The sequence below is a fragment of the Panthera leo genome, chromosome B4 (genome assembly GCF_018350215.1).
Source record: "Panthera leo isolate Ple1 chromosome B4, P.leo_Ple1_pat1.1, whole genome shotgun sequence".
Lineage (NCBI taxonomy): Eukaryota > Metazoa > Chordata > Mammalia > Carnivora > Felidae > Panthera > Panthera leo.
In genome coordinates, this window is record NC_056685.1 from 11816622 (window position 1) to 11839255 (window position 22634).

Consider the following 22634-nt stretch of genomic DNA (forward strand, 5'->3'; position numbering starts at 1 on the left):
TGGGATCAAGCCCCACATCGGGCTCCACACTCAACCTGGAGCCTGCTTTAAAATTCTCTCTCTCTCTCTCTTTCTCTCTCTCTCACACACACACACATACACACACACTCTCTTTCTCTAAAATAAGATATAAAAAAACAAAGAAAACTGTTTTAAACTTATTTAATTACTATATTGTGCCATACATGATTCTAGTCAATTTTTAAACTTTGTAAAACTTTCATCAGTTACTCCCCAGTGACATAAAAGATTTCCTTTAAAATTCTAGCTTTCAGGTCATACAAAAAATGAGGGTTTTCCTTTGAGACTCTCATTTGTTTTGCTTTTTTTATTGAGACCTAACTGACATTCCATAAAATTCACCCCTTTAAAGTGTACACTTTGGTGGTTTTTAGTATATTCCAAGGTTGCATAACCATCACTGCTATGTAATTCCAGAATATTTTCCTCACCCCAAAAGGATACACCATACCCATAAACAGTCACTGCCAATTTCCTCTCCCCTCAATCTTTTTTTTAACTAATTTCATTTCATATTTTGTTAGCTGTGAGCTTTTCACAGGTGACCTTTATCACATTGAGGATGTTCCCTCCTTTTTCAAATTTCTAATTTGTTGAATGTTTTTCATTAGAGTATTGGGTTTGCCAAATGTTTTTCTTTTGTCTATTTACGATCATGTGATTTTTATCTTCTAATTTTAGTAAGATGGTGTATTAATTTTCATGTGTTGAACCAACCTTGCATTCCTGGGACAGATTCCACTTGGTTATGGTGTGCAATCCATTTTATATGTTGCTAGAGTCAGTTTGCTAGGGTTTTTTTTTTTTTTTTTTTGAGGATTTTTGCATCTATATTCATAAGAGATAGTGGTCTATATTTTAAATTTCTTGTGATGATAGTGGTCTATATTTTTCATTTCTTGTGATGATGTTTGTTTTGTTTTGGTATCAAGGTAAGACTGGTCTCATTGAATGAATGAGAGTTTCCTCTCATCTTTTTTTTTTTTTTTCTGGAAGATTTTATGATGCATTGGTATTAGCACTTTAAATGTTGCATAGAATATACCAGTGAAACCATGTGTTCCTGAGCTTTTCTTTGTCAAAAGTGTTTTGATTACTGATTCGATCTCTTTACCTGTTATAAATCCATTCAGATTTTCTGTTTCTTTTTGAGTCAGTTTTAGCAATTTGTGCCTTTTAGGAATTTGTCCATTTCACCTAGGTTATCTAGTTTGTTGGAAGAAAGTTGATTTTATGCATACATGCCAGTTTGATGTGATCTCACAAGAAAAAAATCTAATGGAGATACATCCAGTGACAGATCGGACCAAGCCAGGAAACTTCCCCTAATGGGAACCAAGCCAATGGTCTCAGAAATTCTCATCCATAAAACTGTTCAAACAAACCTTAAAATAAAACTTTATTACTCAAAATTCAAAAAGCTAAGTGTAAACAAGTATAAATAACGAAACTTCCCAATGACATTTTTTTGTTAATTTATAGCACTTGTACTTCTGAAGTTGTTAAAGCCTAAGACTGCACTAAGACTATGGGGACATCCTCACACACACACACACACACACACACACACACACACACACACCCAGCCTAGCCTGAAGGAGCTTCCAGTGATCAATTAAAATTAATAATGATAATAATGGATTATAACCTACAGTTTACTATGCATGATAATTGTAATTATAAATACAGTAAAACCTTGGTCTGTAAGCATAATTTGTTCCAGAAATATGCGTGTAATCCAAAGCACTTGTATATCAAACTGAATTTCAAGAACCAATGTCTCACTTGTGATCATGTGACATTCGGCATCAAATACTACTCATATTGCAAGACATCGCTCATTTATCAAGTTAAAATTGTTAGAAATGTTTGCTCATGGGGGCACCTGGATGACTCAGTCAATTAGGCAGCTGACTTCGGCTCAGGTCATGATCTCATGGTTTGTGGGTTCGAGCCCCGCATCAGGCTCTGTGCTGACAGCTCAGAGCCTGGAGCCTGCTTCAGATTCTGTTTCTCCCTCTCTCTCTGCCCCTCCCCCATCTGTGCTGTGTCTCTTTCTCTCAAAAATAAATAAACATTAAAAATTAAAAAGAAAAAAGAAATGTTGTTCATCTTGTGGAACACTTGCAGAACAAGTTGCTCACAACACAAGGTTTTACTGTAGTTTACCATTTACAATAGTAAATCCATGAATGAACAACATTTCAGGAATATTTACCTAGTTACAAATAGCTCCCAACAACATATTTATTTATTACAAAGGACAAAAAGGATAACTTTATAGTTGGAGCAGTCTGGCAGAAACCACCTGAGTAATGGGACATATTGAAATCACGTGACACTTGATAAAACGCAGTGAGAACAACATCACTTCTATCATGTTCCTGCTAAAGGTGTGTAACATAAATATAATAGTGAAGAAATATCAGACAAACCAAACTGAGGAATATTCTACAGAATAATTGGCCTATGGTCTTTGAAAGTGTCAAGTTCACAAAAATCAAATCAAGACCCAGCAGCTGTTCCAGATTGAAGGGGATGGAAAAGACATGCAAAAGAGTAAAAGCAAAGTATGATTCTGAACTGGGTCCTTTTCCTATAAAGGACAATATTGGGACAAGTGGCAAATCTTGAATAGGGCTTGACATTTCAGTGATGGTAACATATCAGTGCTAATTTTCTATTTCTATGCCCTTGATTGTAGGAAATGCACACTAATTAATTTGCAGATAATGGGGCATCATGGACCAATTTATTCTCAAATGGTTCAGGAAAAAAAATTGTTGGTACTTAATCTGCAACTTTTCTGTCCATTTGAGGATGCCTCAAACTAAAAAAAAAAAGGAAAATTAATAAGTGGAATAGTTAAGATGTGTTTAAAAGAGGATTAACAGGAATAATTTTGCCCTTCCAAATATTAAAGTATATTGTACAGCTACAATTCTTGAAATGGTAGTAACTATGCAAGGAGCAACTTGCATATCAGGAGGACTGTTAAAACAGGGGCGCCTGGGTGGCTCAGTTGGGTAAGCATCCAACTCTTGATTTTGGCTCAGGTCATGATCTCAGAGTCATGGAATCAAGCACTGCATCAGGCTCTGCACTGAGTGTGGAGTCTGCTTAAGATTCTTTCTCTATCCCTCTGCCCATATTCTCCACTCAAATGCCCTCTCTCTCCCTCTCTAAAATAAAAAATAAAATAATTTTCAAAAATAAAATATTTCAAAAAGGGGAACAAAACAGATCTGTGTTTATAAGAACTTAATATAGTATATGGGAACCACCCAAATTGTCAACAGAGACTGCCTCACAAATTGTCGCACATTTATGTACTCCAGTAGGTTATCACAATTAAACATAAATTTTATAAATTCCAAAGGATGTGCACATGATATAATGTTAAATGAGAGAAGAGTAGAAATGATCTGTGTGCACATGATGGGTTCTTGGGGTGCTGGCAATGTTCCATGTCTTGACCTTGGTGGTAGCCATACAGTCATTAACTCTGTTTCATAAATATGTTCCATGTATTTTCTTGATGTATGTTACAACAAAAGATCTTTAAAAGGACACCAGACCCTTTGTTATACTGGACTATAGTGTAGATATTGAGCTGCTAAGCGGACCAAATTTTAGCACCCTCTTACACAGATGAGGAACCAAGTTTCAAAAAGTTAAACCATTACTCTCTGGGAACTGATAGGTATCAAGGTCAGGATGTAGACCCCTCTGTGCTTTGGCCACAGCACTACCCTGTGTCCCCAACATTAGTGGTGAGAGAGACAACAGTTATTGTGATTATGTGCCCCAAAAGTGTGTCAGACAGTGCGCTGGGCACTTTACACATATCAGTCATCTAGCCCTCACAGTAGCCTGCAAAGAGGGTATCATTACTCCCAATTTGCAATTCAGGAAGAAGGACACAATACAGGCAAAGAGTGAGGCTACACTTCAGATCCTAGTGCACTCACTAGACAAACACTAACTAATTAGCAGCTCTGTGTCAGGCTCTGGAAAGATATGGGAGACATAAAGATGCAAGACAGAATCCCTACCCTCTGGGAGCTTACCATCTTGATAAACTCCAAATTTCAACCAGTCCATCTATGCCAACTGCTCTTCTCCAATAGGAGTGCCTACTGATTTGCCTGAATACAGTCCCGAGTCAAACGCTTCTCCCGATAGCAAGTTACCTCACCCCAAAGTTAACAAATGAACAAAACACCCCAGCAGCTATCATTCAGAGTGATCCTACCTGAATTAGGTTCAGAGCTTTCTTTTACACTTGCCTGTTCTTTTGTTATTATACATAGAGATTAGACCCAGAAAGATTGACCAAAGACCAACTTAAAAATAAAAGACATTCTTTCTATTATATCACATTTCCTACTTATGCATTGCCTTTCTTGGAGTCTCCCAACGCAGCTATGTAAATGTTAACTCATTCTTCCTTCTGGTATCCTTGGGAGGCAGGAAGCCAATGTTATTTCACAGATAAAGAAGCTAGAGTCCCAAGAGGTGAAATGCCTTCCCCGGGGTCACATAACTACAGGCAGTTGGGGGTGCTGGGAATGGGGTATGGGGTTAAGAATCCCCGCCTGGGGTCCCCTGGCTCCCAAATGGGGCCTCTTTCTTATATTATAAGATAACTTGGTATGTTAAAACAGTTGGAATCTTGCTCTGTAACAGGAATGTTATGGGACTGCTGAGAAAAAAACATTAATGCATGGTACATTTTCAGGAGGAAGGTTTAGAACATGTGGCCATCGCCTACAGTAGTTGAAACTACATCCAATGTGGGGACTAATATTTAGACTAAATGACCCTTCCAGTGACTATGAGTCTATGACAGTTTTGTCCTGTCAGGAGAGGACAGAAACAGGGGCCTAACCTCTTGATAGACATCTTAATCTGTGCCATTTTAAGTATATGCATTTCAGTAAGAAAAACGAGCTAAGTTTGGGGTGGACAAGCACCCCATAACAATGCGCTATGCTGGCTTCCTCACTCTACTGCTTGACGAAGTCACTGCCAATGGCAGTGGCTGGCAAAACAGAAACAGGGAGACTAGTTTATTTTTCAGGTAATCAAGAATTCCTGTTGTAATTTTAAGTCTATCAAATTAAGTTCCCAACATCCTCTTGTGTAAATTTTTAGATACTAAATGGAAATATGAGGCATGGGTTGAGCATTTTATAGTCTATACTCTATAGTAATCACTCTATATTTGTTTCAACAAATAACTATCAACATTTACCTTTCAACTACTGTGCATCAGGCACTTTTCAGTCCCTGAGAGTATAGAAATGAATAAAGCAGAGACTATGTGCCCTTGGGGTATACATCCACCAAAAGTCAAACTGGTACCATCGATAAGTTGGGGAAAGAAAAAAAAAAGTGCCTTTGAAGACATAACCTTATCTGAGAAAGAACAGCCTTTATCTGAGAAAGCAACTTGAAAATCTTCTAGTTCAACATCCTCTGAAACGCCTTCATTTACATGTTTAAACGTCCTTGTAACTGACAAGGTTAAGGTTAAGCATGCCAGGCCAGTCTCTGAAAGAAAATCTTCCTTTTTCATGTTAGAGTACAACTAACCCTCAGACTGAAAGCAAGGTGGTTTTCATTGACCTTCCTTTCACATCAATGTCCCTGGAATGAAATGGGGAAAAAAAAAAAAAAACAAAACAAGCCAACGTTAAGGAGGGGTGGAAAGAGGGTATATGTGTGATTATCACAAAGCTGCCATGAGTTTCCCTGAGACAGTGTCAACAGTGGCTCTTTCCCATAGGAAGTGAAATCTCCTGGGGAAGTGTTGGAAGCCACGGAGGCCGAAGTGGAGCAAAGTTCTTAAAAGGGAAGCGCCCCCCTGCTGCAGGGGAGGCCCGCAGCTGGGCCCACTCAATAGACTGCAAATGCAAAACTGCATAGACCGGTTTTCACCTCTGAGCAGTTGCATGATATCTCAGCTCATCAGTATCTGTCAGTATCTGCTGGGGGGGGAAGTGCAAAGCCAATGGCATTGCATGCATGGGAAAGTTTACAAAGACTCCAAATATACACACCGCTGTGTGTTTTCAATCTGCTGGCTCAATGTTTTTGCCAGCTGACAGAAGAATTAAAATCCTGTTGAAAAGTTTGCTGGAGAAATGGTCTCTTATTCTGGGGGAAGAGTCTCACAGGCGTTTTGGCTTGGTAGGACATTGTGAGGACTGTTTAGAAATGAATAGAAAGTGTAGAAGTTTGGGTGTTCTTATGTTTACTATGAAAGCATCACATTAAAGGGGTTAACAAATACTGCTCTGAAACATAATTGAAAGCGGATAGCACTGATTATGGCCTTTTTTGGTATCCAACTGATGCATTTTTAACAAAACCCTAAAGGCATTACAATTAGTGGTTTTTCCCTAAGTGATTCTTCACCTGCACTCTGCATTTATTAACCTTTCTATCCCTGCTCTTATTGCCAAGGAATAAGTGGTCAGTATTCTAGCAACTTCTACACCTAAGGTAAAGTACTTTGTACAAGAATATCTGCTTTTTCCAAATTTTCCATTACTGACTTTGTTCCACTTAAAACATTTGTTCCATTTAAAAACATTAAGACTTAGTGCCAGTGACCCCACTTTATACATTACAGCTTTTAAAAATAAGTTTCCAGAGGCACCTGGGTGGCTCAGTTGGTTAAGAGTCCAACTCTTGATTTTGGTTCAGGTCATGATCTCACAGTTCATGGGTTTAAGCCCTGTGTCAGGCTCCATGAGGGATTCTCTCTCCCTCTCTCTCTCTGCCCCTCTCTGCTCCCTCTCTCCCACACGTGCACTCACTCTCTCTCTCTCTCCCTCTTTCTCTCTCTCAAAATAAATAAACTTAAAAAAAAAATAAGTTTCCTGAATCTGCTTTAATAATATGAACACTAGATATAGTGACTGGCACTCATGAGGCGCTCCAAATTTGTTGAATGAATTAATGAATGCACGTGTTCTGTAGCTCTAAATGTACAACATCAGCTTTCTGAAGTTTGTTCAACACTAAAACTGGTTATTTCATTTAAATGTTCCTGTGTATTGAATTTGTGTGTTTAAAGGGATAGATTATAGCTATGCTATAAAATAACTATAAATATCCTGCTAATTATTTATAAAAATGAGTTATGTGGACATAACTAAGCTTAACATTTACCAATAAAAAGTAGATCTGATCTAACTCTTCTGGAACAACCCTTTAAAGTAAACCAATTCAGAAGCGCCCGGGTGGCTCAGTCGGTTAAGCATCCGACTTCGGCTCAGGTCATGATCTCACAGTTCGTGGGTTTGAGCCCCGCGTTGGGCTCTGTGCTGACAGCTCAGAATCTGGAGCCTGCTTCGGATTCTGTTTCCCTCTCTCTCTGCCCCTCCCCCACTAGCGCTCTGTCTCCCTCTGTCTCAAAAATAAATAAACATTAAAAAAAATTTAAAGTAAACCAGTTCAAAGTACACCCGTTCCTTCCCGTCTTTGTGCTCCTCCATTACTTGATCTTGTCCCCACCTCCAGATCTTCTCTCAAGACCTGCTCCCTCCACTTCAAGCATCCCTAGGAGTCAATACCCTTCTAGCTCTACTGCCAGACTTTAGGAAAACTTGGCTTTAAACAATTATGCAACTTTTTTCAACAACAAGTAATGAGAACTTCAACTCACACAAGCTCATGTCCTGTGACCACCATCTCTTAGTCCGTTGCTAAAATGGTTCTGCCCAGAGGCGCAATTCTTTTGCTTGGTTCTCTCTCCTCTTTTCCACGGGGGAGAATGAAGAAAAAATTACAGAGTGATCTGCCCTCAGAGTGGAAGAACTCCCCCATTCCTCAACTTTGTGACTTCCCCACATCTCATCACTCAATGGGTAGATTCTCCTCCAATAAGAAGGATATTGAAAAGGGATGGGATTCTTCCATCCTTTCTACTTTTCTATTCCTCTACCCCCTCCTTCCTCCACCCTCCCACAAGAGATGAAGAGTTGCTAATTTTATTGATAAGAGCATAGGACATTCACTAGGTCCCATCTACCAGTAAGTAGGTTCTTGGTGCCTTTAAGGGCCACCAAGAACTTCTTTCTCTTCAGCCTCCTCCTGTGCAGGCTGTGCGAAAGATCAATTCTCAGGGCATTCATCTCTTTGTTTCCCACCTCTTTCACACCTATAATGGCATGCTAAGACAGGTGTGGGGACCCAGACTTCTTTCTAGCTCTCTCCCTCCCCAAAGTTTGACCTGAGTGGGTTGTGCCAAGATTTAGATTCAGGGTGACAAGTAGAAAACTCCTCTTAGACCATAAGCCAAACACACATGCTTCAACTCAGCTTTCACCAGAAAGTGCAGCATTGTCTGCTACCAGGGCCTGCCCAGCTATATTTATGGCAGTACAGGGGACCTCTTAGTATATGAGTGTACAATATCTGACTTGTTTAAGAGAAGCAAAGTCATCATAAAGCAAACCTATGTATTAATAAACTGACTTCTGATGAAATTAATCTCTAACCAAAGCCCCTCCCTTTCAAGATATCAATATCTTCCTCACCATTATAGCAGATAATAAAGTCAAATACAGTAGAAGCCTACTGTGAAAAGAAATTGTAAATACTGCAAAAGATACAGAATTTCATTAGTTGATTAAAGAAATATTATACAACTATTTGAAATATATGCAAAGCCAGAAATAAATGATATAGCATAATTTGCCAGTTAACAAAGAGAAAATAAACAAGAATGATAACATAAAAGATACTTTCAAAATAAAGATATTCAGGGGGCACCTGGGTGGCTCAGTCTGTTGAGCGTCCAACTCTTGATTTCAGCTCAGGTCATGATCTCACAGTCATGGGATTGAGCCCCACACTGGGATCCACACTGAACATGGAGCCTGCTTGGGAGTCTCTCCCTCTCTCTCTGCCCCTCCCTGGTTCAGTCTCCCCCCCACCCCACCTCTTAAATAAATAAGCATTTAAAAAATAAATAAAGATATTCAACTGTCAATAGATTCACAAAGTGCTTGGGAAAAATTAAATACAACTTTTGACTATTTTTACAAAAATAGCTCTTTTGTGATAATATGGCAAAAGTTCAACATAATGTAAAAGATATTCTATCCTGCTATTGCACAATTTTATCCAAAAATTATTAGCCTCCCAGGGCACCTGGGTGATTCAGTTGGTTGAGCGTCCAACTCTTGATTTCAGCTCAGGTCATGATCTCATGGTTCTTGGAATCAAATGACAATGCAGAGCCTGTTTGGGATTTTTCTCTCTCCCTCTCTCTGCCTCTTCCCTACTCACACTCTTTCTATCTCTCAAAATAAGTAAACATTAAATAAATAAATAAATAAATAAATAAATAAATAAAATAAAAATTATTAGCTTCATGATTGGTTTATCTATTGCTGCATAACAAACCAGCCACATATTTAATAATTTAAAAGAATGAGAACATAACATTTCTCACAATTCTATTAGTTAATCTGGTAGCTCTTCCACTTCATATGATATTGTCTAAGATGCTGGATTGATAAGAAAATCCAACATGGCGTTATTCACATGGCTGAAAGTTGGTGCTAGCCATTGGCTGGGCGTTTAGCTTGAAGTGTTTTCTGGGACCTCAGTTCTCCTCCATATGGTTTCTTGGGCTTTTCATAGTTTGGTGTCTAGGTTTCAGGAAGTATTGCTCCAAGAGAGCAACTCCCAATGTACAAGTGCTTATCAAGTCCTCAGTTGCATCAAATTTGCCAAATTCCCATTTTCCAAAACTTGCCATGTGGCCAAGCCCAGAGTCAATAAGGAAGGGAATACCAGAAGGTAAGTTTCACTAAGGACCACCAAAGTACAGTCCACAAAGCACCCTCTGGCCTCTAATGTGTCCTGCCCTTCCCACGTTCAAAATACACTCACCCTCTCCAAAGCTCTCAAGGTCTTATCTCATCAAGTACAGAATCTCATCATCTAAGTCAGGTCTAGATGCGATCAAGGTCTCCTGAGTGGAGTTCTTTTTGATCTGAAGACGTGTCAACTAAAGACACAAGTTTTCTGATCCTCACACAGTCAACATACAATGAAGAGGCAAGGAAAACTTCAATAGGTACTTCTACTCAAAAAGGTTGAAAATGGGAAAAACACAGCAGTTACTGGTCCATAGCAATTTTTAAATCCAGCCAGACACATATAGGCAGTGTTTTTGTTTTGTTTTGTTTTGTTTTGTTTTTTATCATGACCTAGTTCAATTTCCTGAGAGTGATTTTCTGTGGCTCTTACCTCTACCCTCTGTGCTCTAGACTTTGTTCTGAGCTATCCTTATTTTTCCAAGAGAAATGACCCAGGCTTGCATCTAAGCTTCTTTCCTTGGCTTGCTTCCTCCTCCCCAGATGAGTTTGAGGATCTTAAGGCACCTTCTTATTTTGAATTTGTCTCTGTCCTTTTAATCTAGGCCAGTATAATTTCAGTACATACTTTGCATTTTTATGTATCAAATTATAACTCACCCTAATAAACAAAATCACACACACAAATCTCTTCAAGACAATCCTTTCTCTGTTTAGGGAGTGCAAATCAGAATCCCATGGGAAAATACTCTTTAGCTTCTTAGAAATATCTTTGTCTGAGAGGATCTTTGAGATACTCCTTATGTCTTTCAGATCCCATAACACAGACCTGAACCCTGAAGACATATTTCACTACCAACACCTTGGATTTCATCTTCAAATGAAGGTCATTTCATACTTTGAGAAATTTTTTTGTAGAGACTGAGGGTGAAAAACAATTTTATTAACAAACCCACATGTTTAGAGCCTCTTTAGTTCTAAGTTCTGCTTGAAATCTGAACAGTTCCTTCTTTGGTTCAGCTTGTTCCCCCTGTACTTTACTACAGGAGCAAAAAGAAGCCAGTGGCACTTTCCACATCCTTCCCAGAAATCTCCTTAGTCAGATCCACAAGTTCGGTAGGTACTCTCTCTGTTTCCTGGAATACCACAAGCAAACAGTTTTGATCATTGTTCTGCCAACATATAACTCACGTTCTCTGTTCTTCAGCTTCCAATAGGAATTTCCTCACTGCCCTTCCAGACTCCACTAACAGTCTTTTTGTAGTTCCTCCAAATTTCTCCCTTCCTTCTACCAGACTCAAAATCAATGCCAGGTCATAGTTTCTGTTTTAGTTATCTGTTGCTGCATAACAAACCACCCCCCACTTACCACAATTTATTACTTCCTTTTTTTAATGTTTTTTTTTTTTTTTTTTTTTTTTTATTTTTGGGACAGAGAGAGACAGAGCATGAACGGGGGAGGGGCAGAGAGAGAGAGGGAGACACAGAATCGGAAACAGGCTCCAGGCTCCGAGCCATCAGCCCAGAGCCTGACGCGGGGCTCGAACTCACGGACCGCGAGATCGTGACCTGGCTGAAGTCGGACGCTTAACCGACTGCGCCACCCAGGCGCCCCTTTTAATGTTTATTTTTTATATAGAGAGAGAGTAAACAGGGGAGGGACAGAGAGAGAGGGAGATAGAGAATCCAAGGCAGGCTCCAGGCCCTGAGCTGTCAGCACAGAGCCCAATGGGTAGCTCGAACCCACAAACTGCGAGATCATGACCTGAGCTAAAGTCAGACACTTAACCGACTGAGCCACCCAAGTACCCCACAATTTATTACTTCTTACATCTCTGTGGGTTGACCCAGAAGTTATTATCCTCCACATGTTGTAGGCTTGAAGTCAGAATGTCTAGAAAACCTAAAACGGACTCACCTAGGGGCACCTGGGTGGCTCAGTCAGTTGAGCGTCCGACTTCGGCTCAGGTCATGATCTCACAGCTTGTGAGTTCGAGCCCCACGTCGGGCTCTGTGCTAACAGCTCAGAGCCTGGAACCTGCTTCTGCTTCTGTGTCTCCCTCTCTCTCTGCCCCTAACCCACTCACATTCTGTCTCTGTCTCTCTCAAAAATAAATCTTAAAACTTTAAAAAATAATTAAAAATAAAATAAAAAATAAAATGGACTCACCTCCGTGGCTAGAAATCAGTACTGGCTACTGACTAGCAGCTCACTTGGAGTTGGCTAGAGGGCCTCACTTCTCCTCCACGTGGGCTTCTCTCATGATTGCTCATGTTTTCTCATAGCATGGTGGATGGGTTCCTAGAAGCATCCCAAGATAATAAGGCCCAGTGTGCAAGGACTTACCAGCCTTTTACTTGCATCACCCTCGCTAATGTTCTACTGGCCAAAACTAGTAACATGGCCAAGCCCAAAATCAATATGTAAGGAACTAATAAGAGTACAAATACAAGGAAGCTTGGTTCGTTGAGCATCACCAAAGTTAACAGTGTACCACAGCCCTAAAATTAACACATGTTTTTGTTTGAGCAAATGATTAGTGCATAACTGTCATTATAAAACTATGTGGTTGGGGCGCCTGGGTGGCTCAGTTGGTTAAGCGTCCGACTTCGGCTCAGGTCATGATCTCACGGTCCGTGGGTTTGAGCCCCGCGTCGGGCTCTGTGCTGGCAGCTCAGAGCCTGGAGCCTGCTTCAGATTCTGTGTCTCCCTCTCTCTCTGGCCCTCCCCCGTTCATGCTCTCTGTCTCAAAAATAAACATTAAAAAAAATAATAATAAAAAATAAAACTATGTTGTTAATTATAAGGCAAAATAAATTTGTTTTTATAAATTTTGATTTTAGTTTTCCAAAATCATACCTATCAACCCTGTTTTACTTTGTCTACTATGACATTTTGGTCCTCACTTTAAGTGGATTCCATTTAAGTGGACTTTTTCTGGTTATTTTGTTTCCCCTTTAGTTTTTGTGCCTTAGTTTCACTGTCAGGTCAAGAACCCTTTGCAGAGGAGGAGTGAGTCATAAAACGGAATTTGGGCATCATTGGTCCTTGGAAATAATACCATCATAATAGCACCCACACATCAACCCTCATGATGAGATATATTTTTTTTAACTTTACTCATGAAGAAGAATTAAATAGTCATTCTTAGTCATTATAGTCTTAAATAGTCTTAAATAGTCATTAAATAGTAAGCCCAGAAGCTTACTAGGCACCAATAACCATTTGCCTTGAAATTACATACAATAGTACCTTCCTCATCAAGTCTTAATGACCTACAGCTTTTACAAACTGCTTCTGTATGAGAGTTCTACAGAAATTAGATCTGAAAGGCCTATAGATGTTACAAAGAACATGTGAACAAAGGTATACTTTTTAAGTAGAGGTTTAATTTTGATCTCTGCTACATGTTTAAGTTTTAAATGAAACTTTAGTAAGAGTACATTGTGTTTTATAATACTGTGCAGTCTACACTTAGCATTGGATAGCTGGGATATGACTTCTTTACATAATGATAGAAAAAATCTCAAGTGCTTGAATTCACTGAGACTTAGGAAACAGTCTTTTTCATTCTTATTTAATCCTTGATGAAATTACATAATTTGTTTTAAAAAGGGGGGGTGGCTGCAAGTCTAACCAAAAAGTATACATGCTGATCATTTTGTTTTTCTTCCATGAGATTCTTAGTTTAATCATATAATAGTCAATGTAACATAAGCTTCCTTTTTTTTTTTTTTTTTTTACACCAGCATAACTCTGACAGGTAGTGTAACTGAAACTAATCAAAATGCTTCCACAGAGTCAATGATTTCAACAGTGCTGTTTTGGGCCTCCCAAGGGTGTTGTTACCTATTTTTTCATTTCCTTTTCTTGAACAGATCTATCATTTTACCAGGCCCAAACTTTCCGTTCATCTATCTTCATAAGCAATTAACAAAGGATGCCTCCTCTTGGCACTTTGTCATTTTGACTTCAGTTTCCATGGCAATCTCAAGTCATTTTTAAAGGACCTGTAAACGTTGCTTCAATATGAGCTCTGTTTCTGGAAACTTGAAAACAAAACTGCCAAAGGCAAACCAGCTGGCCTGTCACCAAGGGGGAAGGTAGGACCTTTATTAGGGATGAGTTTGTGAGAAGCATCAGCTCCTGGGTTCACAGGTGAATCTCACTAGTGATTCCTCTTGCTAAAAGACATTTCCCAGAACCCAAAGTACACCTCAGGAGGTAATATGCTCTACAGCAAACTCTTTCAACAAATGGATACTGTCTTATTTTAAAGAACCTAACGAGAAAGAGATTGGATAGCTTCCTTCAGAAAAAGTTTCCCATTAGTCATGATTTATCAGGAATTTCTTCACATCCCTTAATATTATGAAGTCTTCCCCTTTGTCTCTTTTCTCTCTGAATTCTCACTACAGTAAAACACTGACCATTCATTCACAGCCACCATTCATTGGGTAGCCACCATGTGCCCTTATTATATATCAACACTCTACTGGGTAGTTCATCATTCATCGCTATGATCTTACAAAGTAAATATTATTAGCCCTGTTTCATTGATAATGAATTAAAGCAATAGTTCAGAAAAGCAATATTAACTCACCCAAGTTCTAGTCATACAGCCAGTAAATGCTGGAGCCAGCATTTAAACCTCATGTTCTATCTTCCCAATTAGTGATGGAAGCCAAGGTCAACACTCCTCTTAGGGAGATATTATTATTCTGCAGAAGAATGTTTATCACATGTTTGACTAGGACCCCTTGGCTTACATGGCCAGGTTGATGCACTAGACGGTGTCACAATGCCACTAAGTCAGTGGACTAGCTCAGAACAGAATTTAGAACACATGTGACCCAGACCACCCAGACACTTGAAGAACCTTATTGGGATTTCAGGTTCATTTTTTTCTAATGTGAGTACTCAGTTCTCAGTTAATACAGCACTCACAGATGATAGAAACAAACCAAACCTCTAGGGATTTAAATGGCTTGTCCAATTTCACACACACACACACACACACACACACACACACACACACACACGGTATATTGGAGTGAATTTGTAGATTACTGCCAATCCCTTGACTCCATCCACTAAATAACTGATTTGGGTTGAAGTCTTAGGAAGATGAATTGATGATATACAAATACACACATACAGGAAATAGAAGGATAGTAAAATCCAAAGGGCACTGTCTCTCCAATAGTCAAATCTACAAAAACCAAGATGCTGCCTTTTTACAAATAAGGTATTGTTCCAGATATTTCTGGACTATAAATGACTTGAGGACAGAAAACAGTGTCTCAGTCCCCACCACACAATATCACCCTGCAAAATGGCAGCCATACTGTCAACTCTCAACAAATATTGATGGGATAATTGTATAATAATGTATGGGATTTCCCTCTGATTTAGAATGACCTATTCTACAACTAAACCAGGTGTGCAGGTGTGTGATCAAGGATGAAAGTGGAGGCAGATGAGTTACCAGCCTCTCCCCCTGTACTGCTGTGGTGTTCTCTGACGCCACTGCCTCTACCACAGATTCCACCTCTAACTTTCAAAGTTCTGGAAATTTCCATGGCATGAGAAATCTGTTTTGACACTGCCTCAAAAATCATTTTCATTTTGTTCATTTGGATTCAAAACAAGAAGGACTAAAAGAAATACTACAAAACCCAGTCTTCTCATCATTTGAGGATGCCCAAGCAGAGAGCACCACTGCTCTCTCCATTTCTGGGTGGTAATCTTACAGACAGAGCCTTTACTAGGTGGAAGTGGCCTCTGCATGTCTTCAGTGTATTTTGCTCCTGTTTTTGCTCTAGCTTGTCCCACATTATTTTTTCTTCTAATTTCCTGAAAGCTAGACAAAGGAAACTCACTTTTTGGCATGACTGCTATCATGGTCTAGTAACTTGGTTCTGGACTGAATGACCATGTGTTTCAAAAAACACTTTGCTAGCTTCCTGCATTATGTGACCCTTTCAAAAAGTATCAATTTTTCTGTGGTTCCACATTGTCACTCTGGTTAGACCTGTGATCTTCTCAAGGACAAGAGATATCATGCTTATATATGTTCCATTAAACCAAGATTATTCTGCTTGTTTTATTCATATTAAGAAATGGCCAGGAGTGCCTGGGTGACTCAGGTGGTTGAACATCCTACTCTTGATTTCGGCTCAGGTTGTGATCTCCTGGTTCATGGGATCAAGCTCCACATCGGGCTCTGTGTTGACAGCATGGAGTCTGCTTGGGATTCACTCTGTCCTTCTCTCTATGCCTTTCCCCAGCTCACACTCTCTCTGTCGCTCTCTCTCAAAATAAAAAAAAATTTTAAGGGCCATCCTGGGGCGCCTGGGTGGCTCAGTCAGTGGAGCATCCATCTCTTGATTTCAGCTCAGGTTATGATCCCAGGGTTGTGGGATCAAGCCCCACATCAGGCTCCATGAACATGGAGCCTGCTTAAGATTCTCTCTCTCTCTCTCTCTCTCTCTCTCTCTCTTCCCCTCCCTCCCTCTGCCCCTCTCCTCCTCTCTCTCTCTAAAAAATATTTTTTTTAATTTAAAAAAGAAAGGGCTTGGGGCACCTGGGTGGCTCAGTCAGTTAAGCACCCAACTTCAGCTCAGGTCATGATCTCATGATTCATGAGTTTGAGCCCCACATCAGGCTCTGTGCTGACAGCTCAGAGCCTGGAGCCTGCTTCAGATTCTGTGTCTCCCTCCCTCTCCCCCTTCCCCACTCTCTCTCTCTCTCGCTCTCGCTCTCTCTCTCTCACTCTCAAAGAAATAAACTTAAAAAAAAAGAGGGTGATGTCTATAAAGCTTCATTAAAAAGGGGGGGGCATATTATCCAAAAGCATTTTTTTAAATATCAAGAATACCAAGGAGCTCCTAAATATATAAAGCAAATATTAACAAACCTAAAGGAAAAAGCAGATAGCAATATAATAATAGTAGAGGACTTCAATACCCCACTCTCATCAACAGATAGATCATCCAGACAAAATCAGTAGGAAACATTAGACTTGAATGACACATTAAACGAGATGGACTAACAGACATTTATAGAACCTTTCATCCATACAACAACAGCAGAATACACACTCTTCTCAAGCACACATGAAACATGCTCCAGGATAAATCATATGTTAAGCCACAAAAAAGTCTTAATAAATTTGAGATTGAAATTATATCAAACATCTTTTCCAACCACAGTGGTATGAAACTACAAATTAATTAAAAGAAGAAAACTAGAAATTTAACAAATATATGGAGATCAAATTACATGCTATTGAAAAACCAATAGGTCAAATAAGAAATCAAAAGACAAACCAAAAAATACCTTGAAACAAATAAAATGAATCACACCATAGCAAAACTTACGGGATACAACACCTACATTAAGAAGAAAGACCCCAAATAAATAACCTAAGAAGGAACTAGAATAATATTTTAGAAACCAAGCCCAAAGTTAGTAGAAGAAAAGAAATGAAGATCAGAGTGGAACTAAATGAAATAGAAATGAAAAAGACAATAGAAAAAATAAAACCAAAAGCAGGGGTTTTTTTGAAAATGCGAACAATATAGATGAATCTTTAGCTAGACTAACCAAGAAAAAGAAAGGACTCAAGTAAATAAAATTATAAATGAAGGGGAGACATTACAAGTAATACCATACAAAAAAAAGGATTGTATGAGATACCGTAAACACCTACAGTAAAACTTTGGATTGCGAGTAACCTGTTCTGCGAGTGTTCCATAAAACGAGCAAACATTTCTAATAAATTTTAACTTGATGAGTGATGTCTTGCAATGTAAGTAGTACCTGACACCAAATATCACATGATCACTACTGAGCCAATGGTTCTTGAAATTCACTTTTATATATGACTGCTTTGGATTACAAGCATGTTTCTGAAACAAATTATGCTCACAAACCAAGGTTGTGCTATATAGCCTATATATCTCAACAACTTTGACAACCTATAAAAAATTAATAAATTCCTATGAATATACAACCAACCAAGACTGAATCATGAAGAAATAGAAAATCTGAACAAACCCATTCCTAATAAAAAGATTGAATCATCAATCAAAAACTTCCAATGAAGAAAAGTCCAAAATCATATGACTTTATGGAAGAATTCTATCACATATTTAAATAAAAATTAATACCAATCCCTCTCAAATTCTTTTAAAAATAGAAGGGAATATTTTCAAACTCATTTTATGAGGCCAGCAATACAAGGACAGTACAAGAAAATTATAGGCCAATATCCTTGATGAACTTAGATGCAAAAAATACTCAACAAAATGTTAGCAAACCAAATTCAGCAATACATTATCAGGATTATACACCACAATCAAGAGGTATTTATTTCAGGGATGTAAGAATGGTTCAATATCCACAAATTAATCAATATGATACAACACTTTAACAAAATGAAGGTTAAAAATTATATGGTCATCTCAATGCATTTGATAAAAGTCAACATCTATTCATGATAAAAACTTCCAATGAAGATTGTGTAGAGGGACTAATTCAATATAATATAGGCCATATATGACAAACCCATAGCTTGTACTCATGCTCAAAATCATATTCAATGGTGGAAAATTGAAATCTTTTTTTCTAAGACCAGGAACAAAACAAGGATGTCCATTTTCACTATTTTTATTCAACATAGTACTGTAAGTGCCAGCCATAGCAATCAGACAAGAAAAAGAAATGAAAGGCATCCAAATTGGAAAAGAAATAGTAAAACTGTCTCTATTGAAGAAGAGAAAAATAAATGGAAAGATATTCAGTGTTGATGGATTGGAAAAATTAATATTGCTAAAATGCCCAACTACCCAAAGCAATCTACAGATCCAGCACCAATTGTACAATGGCATTTTTCAGAGAAAGAGCAAACAATCCTAACATTTGTAGGGAAGAGAACTGTGTGGAATAGAGTAGCCAAAGCAATCTTGAGCAAAAAGAACAAAGCTAAAGGCATCTCACTTCTTGATTTCAAACTATATTACAAAACCTTAGTAATCAAAACAGTATAGTACTGGCATAAAAACAGGCACATAGATGAATGGAATAGAATAGAGAGTCAGGAAAAAAACCCACCCATATATGGTCGATTAGTTTATGACCAAGAATACGCAACAGGAAAAGGACCATTTCCTCAATAAATAGTGTTAGGAAAACTGGACAGCCACATACAAAAGAAGAAAATTGGACCACTTTCTTATACCGTACACAAAAATAAACTCAAAATGGTCTAAATAGTTGTATATAAGGCCTAAAACCATAAAATTCCTAAAAGAAAGCATACAAGGTAATATCCTTGACATCAGTCTTGGAAATGGTATTTTTTATTTGACACCAAAAGCAAAAGCAACGAAAGCAAAAACAAACAAGTGGGACGACATCAAACTAAGCTCAGCAAAGGAAACCATCAATAAAATGAAAAGGCAACCTACCAAATGGTAGAGAATATTTGCAAATCATACAAATGATTAGAGGTTAATATCCAAAATAAATAAAGAATTCATACAACTCAATACAAAAAAAAAGCTATCAAATTAAAACATGGGCAGAGAATACGAACATTTTTCCAAAAACATACAAATGGCTAATAGATACATGAAAAAATGTTCAGCATCACTAATCATCAAGGGAATGCAAATCAAAAACACAATGAAATATCACCTCAGACCTGTTAGAATGGCAATTATCAAAAATATAACAAATAAGTGTTAGTGAAGATATAGAGAACAGGAAATCCTTGTACACTGCTGGCAGGAATGTAAATTGGGCAACCACTATGGAAAACAATATGGAGGTTCCTCAAAAAAATTAAAAATAGCACTACCATATCATCTAGCAATTCCATCTCTGGGTATTTATTCAAAGGAAACAAAATTGATATCTCAAAAACATATATGCACCCCCATGTTCACTGTAGCATCAGTTGCAATAGCCTAAACACAGAAATCACCTAATGGTGCATTGATGGATGAATGGGTGAAGAAAATGTGAACTATAAATATTATAATTTTTGTATATGGAATAATGGAATATTACTTAGCCATAAAAAAGAAGGACATCTTGCCATTTGGGACAACATGCATGGACCTCAAGGACATTATGCTAAGTGAAATAAATCAGACAGGGAAAGAGAATACTGTTGTGATCACTTATACATGGAATCAAAAAACAAAAACCAAACTCATAGAGAAGAGATTGTGGTTGCCAATGGCAGTGGGTAGAGGGATTGGCGAAATGGGTGAAGGTCATCAAAAGATACAAACTGCCATTTATGAGATAAATTAAGTCCTGAGGATTTAATGTACAACATGGTGACCACAGCTCACAATACCATATCATGTATTTGAAAGTTGCTGAGAGTGTAGATCTTAAAAATTCTCATCACACGAAAAAAAGTGCTTTTAACTATGTGTAGTGATAGGTGTTAACTAAACTTATTGTGGCAACCCCTTAGCAATACATACATATATTGAAATCATTACCATGTAATGAACACAATGTATATGCCACTTATATCTCAATAAAATATATATTATTTTTTTAAAAAAGAAAAGAACAACAACTATGGTCACCATTCACATACCATTCATGGTTCCTTGATTTCAGGTGCGCTGGAATTGGAACCACTTGGGAATACAGTTCAGAAAATGGACTTGAGTGGAAATACATACGCAAACAAAACCTTTTCCCCTACGGAGAAGAGAAAAAGGAGCTGAAGTGTCTAACAGCTACCAGGAAGTGCCCGTCAACCAGCGTGAATAAGAAAAAGGAGAACAAGGGAAATAGACTGCCCTCAGGAAGAGAGGTATTATCATGAACCCTACTTTATCTCTTTTGAACTGTGGACATCCATGAACTTAGCAGTATTTCCAAAACATTTTTAAAAACCCATAAAATAAATAAATTTCAGGTAAACTCTACCAAACTTGGCAAACAGAAACCTCCTTGCCAAAGGGTTTAAATTGGACAATTTCTAGAAAACCATGCTCCCTCTAAGCTAGACAGAAAGTAAAGGACTCACATATGTTGAGAACCTTTATCACACAAGGAATGGCCATATGTTTATATGATACTTAATTTTTTCTTTGTTAAATTATTTTCACAAAAAATTTCAAATGTACCCCCCCAAAAATAACTCCCAGCTGCCAGTCATCCAGCTTCAATAATCAATGACATTCTGCCATGCTGTTTAACAACAGTAACTTTTTTCTTAAGCTAGAATAGATTAAAACAAGTCCCTGTGTTCAAGTTATTTTGCCACTAAATACTGCAATAGGCATGTAAAAAGAAAAGAATATTCTGGCACGTAACCATGACGCTGTTAGCACACCCAACAAATTAATCATCTGATACCCAACTTCATAAAAGTTCCCCAAATATCTAAAGCAATCTTTTTTGCCATAAGTTTAGTTAAAACAGTGTATAAGGTATTATGCGTCTTAGGTCTCTCTTGTATTTCTTTCACACTACAACATTCTCCTCCCTTTGCCCTGTTCATCCCATGCCATTGGGTAGTTGAAGACACTGGATCCATAGTCTTGAAGAAATTGCCAAACTCTGAATTTGGTTGCAAAGCCATTTCTTTTTTTTTAATTTTTTTTTTTTTTAACGTTTATTTATTTTTGAGACAGAGAGAGACAGAGCATGAACAGGGGAGGGGCAGAGAGAGAGGGAGACACAGAACCTGAAACAGGCTCCAGGCTCTGAGCTGTCAGCACAGAGCCTGACGCGGGGCTCGAACTCACGGACTGTGAGATCATGACCTGAGCTGAAGTCGGACGCTTAACCGACCAAGCCACCCAGGCGCCCCGCAAAGCCATTTCTTAAGCTTCGAACACTCTGGCCAGCTGAGATATCCCAGAGGAGTGTACCTTGGTCTTGTGGGCACTGTCTTTCCATTTGTTTAGAGAAACTGGCAAGTGTATAACCTGAGTGTCCACACGACCCTGTTCTCCTAGATCCAGGTGGAGGGATGAAACTGATCACTTAGAACCCAGAGACACAGCTTTTCCTGGAGAGGTCTCTCTCTAATAGATTTCACAGGCAAGCTGGAGGACCAGAGGAGTGTCCCCACAATTCAGTTATGGGAAAGAGCAGCCTGGGCCTGTGTAGGGGCTCTTCCAGGAAAGAACAAAAGTTGATTGTTGAAGGTTGGGGGGGGGGGGGTACTATTTATTTCCAGAAGAGGAAGCTCCTATCACAGACAAATATACAGGACTTGCTGAGGCTTAGAAGTAGGGGCTTAACATCTCTTGTTGGAAAGACACGTAGCAAGAGGCAGCCTGGGGTGTGCTCAGATGCATTTGTTTCTGTCTACCCGGCCCCATTCTTTCTTTGTATTTGCAGACACAGAGCCCAGGATCTGAAGATTAGAAACACTAATCAGGATGATGTTTGTACAGCATCTTGTTCCAGGCGGCTTGGAGCATTTGGCAGGTGGCATCTTGCTCAAGACACTAGAACTCCCAGGTGGGAGGGATTTATGGACTGGCAAAGGGGCCTGCTCTATGCACCTCGCCCAGTAGCTCAGTAGCCCCTATGGCCCGTTTTGGCCACCCCTTGCACACCTGTTCTCAAGGTGACTCCTTTAGTTTCAACCTGGGCTACTTGTGAGGGTCCAGTTCCCTCACCACAATCTAAGCGAGACGGAACCAGAGCCCCTTGGAGTAATGAGAAATGAAACTCCAAGATACACCGTTTGATGAACTGTCTGGGAGAACAGCTCAAAC

The 22634-nt window shown here is 38.8% G+C and overlaps 1 protein-coding gene and 1 long non-coding RNA gene across 15 annotated transcripts in view; one reads left to right on the plus strand and one right to left on the minus strand.

Moving 5' to 3' along the window:
• Nucleotides 1–14642, minus strand: part of CCDC3 (coiled-coil domain containing 3) — a 142691-nt gene extending 128049 nt beyond the window's left edge. For 12 of the 14 annotated variants that reach the window (XR_006204533.1, XR_006204532.1, XR_006204530.1 and 9 more), the window contains exons 1-2: nt 14468–14642; nt 12034–12165 (exon numbers count right to left, since the gene is read on the minus strand). The gene's annotated coding sequence lies outside the window, so the exon portion shown is untranslated. Of the gene's footprint in view, nt 1–7699; nt 7791–10785; nt 11000–12033; nt 12166–14467 lie in introns of those variants that run through there. The other 2 variants (XM_042944900.1, XR_006204531.1) reach the window with 2 other exon arrangements.
• A 6-nt stretch (nt 14643–14648) lies between these two features.
• On the plus strand, nt 14649–22336 carry LOC122223868. Its single transcript, XR_006204535.1, has 3 exons — nt 14649–14776; nt 20512–20710; nt 22252–22336. It is a non-coding gene; the product is annotated as an uncharacterized LOC122223868 (long non-coding RNA).
• The last annotated feature ends 298 nt before the right edge of the window (nt 22337–22634 follow it).